General features: G+C 42.8%; 1 protein-coding gene across 1 annotated transcript in view; it reads right to left on the bottom strand.

The window, feature by feature from the left end:
- Positions 1-2,572, bottom strand: part of hoxa3a (homeobox A3a) — a gene marked incomplete at its 5' end in the record, with an annotated part of 7,660 nt that extends 5,088 nt beyond the window's left edge. Inside the window, 1 exon segment of the mRNA XM_014011215.1 lies at positions 2,541-2,572.
- Between the last annotated feature and the right edge of the window lie 2,503 nt (positions 2,573-5,075).

The raw sequence follows: 5,075 nt of genomic DNA, 5'->3' as shown, positions 1-5,075 counted from the left end.
CTTCTGTTTCTCATATTTACCACTACCCGCCGCTTCATCACAGATGGCACACCATTTTTTAAGCAAAATTAAAAAATACAAAACTATACTAAATCAATTACTAAATGCATTCATATTCCAGCTCGTTTCATTTAAAAAGGCCCACATGTTTMTTATCTAATGACCTCAATACTCTGAAAATAAAATAACATTGATTAATTTTATTTGGATTAAATGATCCCTTAAGTTAAGAGAATCGAAAGGSTTTTTAAATTATAATTAAATAAAACTAAAATTGTGTAAAAGTATGAAGTGGAGTCTTTAGAAGCGAACAGCTTAAAAACCAGACATGCCCCTTTAAAAACTGCAGCCTGAAAGCTGGTCTCTTCCGTGTGCGCGCTCATGGAGGCCGGCAGGAGGGACCAAATCSGTTCTGGGGTTCGGTTCGTGGCGAACCATCGCGACAGTCACAAATGGCAAAGCAATAATAATAATAATAAAGGAGACAAAAGGCAAAAAAATTTGAGTTCAGCGCAGCTCTCTTGGTTCCGCGCGCGAGAGAGGAAGAAAAAAAAACAGATCCGCGTGTGTGTGAGTGTGTGTGAACTCTTCCTGAACCGAGATCTAAGTCATACGGTGATAAATCACCGCGCGACACACAAACTCYACCATTTACAACCGAGAGGGAGCCTATTTCTGGCCCTGCTTACCTGATCCTCTCACGATGAATGCAGAGCACCGGGCAATATTTTCTCATTCAGCGACGGAATCGATCAAAGCTGTAATCCAGAGGAGAGTTTTAAAGGCAGGGCTGACTGGGTGAAGGAGCAGACTGCGCCCTGCCATTCAGCAAGCATTAGCAGGCACAGACCRAAAAGGAAAAGCCAAAGAGGATACCCCCCTTTTCCTTTCCTCCTTACTCGACGTGGATGGGCAAACCGAGATTACAAAAGYAGGCGCGAGCGCTCGGGTCAGCAAGACAAGACTTCTCTGGTCTCACAACTGGACTTGTCCTCATGGCACAGACCAACAGACAGGGCTTCATAGCAAAATTCAGGTCGACCAGGGCTTTGCTTCACTGTGAGATCCTTCACCAGTACCATGCAGACACCAGTGAACTGCCCCGAACCACAGCGTCACCATAGACAAGAAAAATTATGCAAATGAAGTAGCGCCTTGGAAAGGCAGTACAAATCAAGTGGTTGCCTTCTCCTCCTCCCCCAACCAAAAYCAGGCAGAGCGTCTAGGAAACATAACATTACATTTATTTTCATTTTTTTATTTTTATTTTTCAAACACCTCAAACTAAAAAAGTCGATTTTGAGCAGTTTGTTAGAAAGAAACTCAAGATTGCGAAGCGAAAGGAATACAAAGGGATACTTTGAGCATGTAGGATTTTTATAAAGAGCTTCTGTCCACGGATTAATCATTCACCTGCATTTTTGCATTAATATGCCGTTTTCATCCCCCTCTAAAAGACGCGCGCTGCTTTCTTTTCTTTTTTTTTTTTTTTTTTTTTTTTTGTCGTTTCTGCACCCTGTGGCTCTCCAGAGCTTCATTTTTTGATCCGAGCTGCAGATCAAAGGCGAGCTGTCCTCGATATTAAAGGAAAACACCCCCAAGTAGGAGCAAAAAAAAAAAGTGTGGAGGGGGAATGAAAAATGGCCAGAAGTTTCATCAGGAAAGAGGCAAAGCGAGAGGACGCGCAGCGTGGAAGAGGAGAGGTGGTGTCGGCGAGGCGAGGTGGAGGGGAGGGAATCCCTCTGTCTTTGGAAGGCAAAGAAAGACTGAGAGAATTAGATTTATGGTTCTTTCTCACAMACACACACACACACACTTCAGCTCAGCTGTAAACAGGAGCAAGCGTTTCAAGATTCTACCAAAATTTCAAGAAAGGTAGAAGCCACGCGTGGGAGGTGGAGTGGGAGAAAAATTCACACACACCAGGATTTGTTTCCCCCTTTTCTTCTTTTAGCTAACTTGGCCTTTTTCTTTCAATAGCTTCCCCCTTTTGGATAATTATTTACTTCTTTGTTCATTTTTGTCGCTAAAACGCTGATTCGCGCTTTTCTCTTGTAATTTGGCCCTGAGGAGAGAGGGCTTCTGTCGCGCGTAAAAAGGCGAACTGGGGGCAAAAAGGAAAAAAAAAAAAAAGAAAAAGAAAGAAAATGGCAACGTGGGAAGAAACAAAACAAAAATATTGATAAAAGGTGCAAAGACAAATAAAAAGAAAAAGAAACTATATTTTAAAAGCTTCAGCGCAGCAGGCTGCAGCAGATGGCTTTCACAGAAAGTAGTTTTTGAAATGAGTAAAAGGCACCGCTCCAAGAGCCGCGATTCCCCTTCGTCACTTTTATGGTGACAAATTACACCACAAAGACAAGTGGAGGAGAAGGAATTATTGCTCTCGGGTTGGTCGTATTGGTGCTACACGGAAATGTTACAAGCCACGGGCYGCTTCTCAAGCCTTTGGTGCGCGTGTGCGGTGCTTATTAGGAATTGAATAAGAATATCACCATCAAGCATTCATAACACAAATCAATAAAGATATATGGACTCACCGGAGGCAGCTCAGGGGGTTTCCGAGACCGGGGGATGGCCTGAGATTACTCGGCTGGGATTCTGCAAGAAGTACAAACAACAAAATGCTTCACTTTATTTATTTTTATTTTTATTTTTATTCTAATTCTAACAACACTTTTAAAGTGGTTTGCAYTTTATTGTATGCTTTTATTCATTATCTTTACTCGAATTTAATGAGCAATTACTATTAGGCCCCTCGTTTTATTGCTCAAATAAAAAAATAAATAATTTCCATGAAATGCTTTATTTATTTATTTATTTTTAGAAATTTTGAGAATAATATTGAAATATTTAAAAAAAACGGAATTTAAAGCAGTGGTTAAACGCGCATTTACAACTTGTACAACCCAAAAACGATCTTGTTTTTAATACATAAAACTGTGCAAAAAGATGCAGTAATGAGATATAAAAAAGCATAAATAAAAACATATGTTTTCCTCTTGGGTTTAAAAACAAAAATCAACATTCCAGATGAATATTCTAGCTCATCTGCGTAAAAAAAAAACTAATGAGGGAAAAATGGGCCCTTATGCAAATATAGTGTTTATTGTTTTGCTGCTGCTCCTCAGCGTCTATTTTCCCACAAAAAAAAAGAAGCAGAAGAACGGATCGAACAGTCATTAGCTCGCGCTCACCATCTTCCCCAAGTCCCCGCGCCCATAAATCACACTGGAGCGCCGTGACCTCAGCCCGGTCCTGGATGGCACTCCGTCTTCCATTATATCCTCATTTCCCCCCGGCGGAACGACACAAGCCCACCACTCCTAACTTTCGTCTTCTTTTTTTTGTTCTTTCTCTCTTTTTTTCTTATTTATGGARATCGTTTTGATGTATCGTTTACGCGCAGACACGGACATAAAACAGTGTTAAGACGCTGGTTGTTTGGGTTTTATGGGACAGGTTGAATCCTGGACCGCCGTGCGCTCTCTGTTAAGTGTTTTGCTGGAAGTGGAGAAATGGCTGCTTTATTTACAAAGAGGGGTCTATTTTTTTAATCTCCAAATAGCTGCTTAAATGGTTATAGCTGTGTAGTTTTCTAAATTATGTTGCTGTGATTTAAAAGGATCAGTGATGCGTTTATTTAGTGAAAATGAAAACGCCACCTGATCCACCATGAAAAGGTTATGTTTAAAAATACACTACTTTATATTCAGCGTGGTGAAGCCTATTTTTAATAAATATGCGAGTTTTTATTGGTTTCTCGTTCTTTAAAAAATAAATAAATCAAAACAGATCACCCCCCTCTCTCTCTCTCTCTCTCTTTGCACTGACCTCTCTCGCGCGCAGCAATAACTCACGACAGTAATGAACAATCGGCGGAAATACCTCAAAATAAAATCCATCCTCCCAAAGCTCGGGCTCTGAGTGTGTCCGCGTGGAAAAACATATCCGTCCGTGACAGCCGAGTACACATCCACAAGACCAAAAAAAAAATTGAAGAAGAAAAAAAAAAACGGGGATCCTCTCCGCTCCAGTCCGCCCCGCGCCTCTAGAGCGACATTCGTTCCTTCTTTTTTTTTTTTTTTTCCTTCTTCCTCCACTTTCCAACAAGAAACCTACAAAGGGAGGACTCCCCTGTCGGAAAGCGGGGGTAACCAGCATATAATCTGCATCATACGGCCACAGACCGGGACTCCTGGTTTTCTTCCCTGTGCCATAACACCGCGCAGTATTATGCGCCCTGCTCACGTGACGCAACGTCAACTTAAATCCCTTTTATTTGAGCCCGTGAATCATTAATGGAGGCAGTCATTGCCCCTTGAGGAGATCGCTTTGGAGGGGAGGGGGGTGTGGAAGAACAAGAAGGGGGGAAAAAAGGGGAAGAGAGGTCTGTGTGACACTGCGATGGATCTGGCAAAGAAGCGCAAAGCCTCTCAGGGAGAAGCAGCTTTTCCACGTGTCGCCCATTCACAGCTAAAGGCTGCTCTGACACTTTTAGGGTGCCATATATTCGCTGCCTGTTACCGCCAGCTGAAAGCTCTGCGCGCGCATTCAGAAGCTGTGAAAACAAGAGACAAGCAAACCAAAAAAAAAGAGGATAATTTCAGGAAACAATCAGTTCATCTTCGCCTCTTCTGCTTCTTTTTCTTTATTTCCTGGCGGTGTGTTTCTCACAACTCTACTCAGTGTCGCCCCCCCTGTTCTGATGCYTTTGTGCATCACTTTGTCAGCCTCTGTTCCTTCTGTCTGAGGAGGTAAATTTAAAAAAAGCGTGTACACGTTCACCTGTCATCCACACGGGAGGGGCTGCGCGTCCTGGTGGTCGCGGAGCGGGTGAAGGAGGGAGGGAGGGGGGCCCGTCAGTCAGCGGTGGGCGGAAAGTGGAGGTGAGGGAACCAAAGAGAGGCTGCTCGACCCCGCTGATCAGTACATGGACCCCCATTAGACCAACATGTACTTACAGATTTCCTACAGCTGAGTGACGGGGAGGGGGGGGGGCTTAAAAGTTTCAGCATTATCATTAGAATTAAAGAAATGAATCAATAAATGAGGATTAAGCGCACAGTTTGATG

This window comes from Austrofundulus limnaeus, unplaced genomic scaffold (assembly GCF_001266775.1).
Source record: "Austrofundulus limnaeus strain Quisiro unplaced genomic scaffold, Austrofundulus_limnaeus-1.0 Scaffold78, whole genome shotgun sequence".
Lineage (NCBI taxonomy): Eukaryota > Metazoa > Chordata > Actinopteri > Cyprinodontiformes > Rivulidae > Austrofundulus > Austrofundulus limnaeus.
This window is presented reverse-complemented; position numbering and strand designations above follow the sequence as displayed.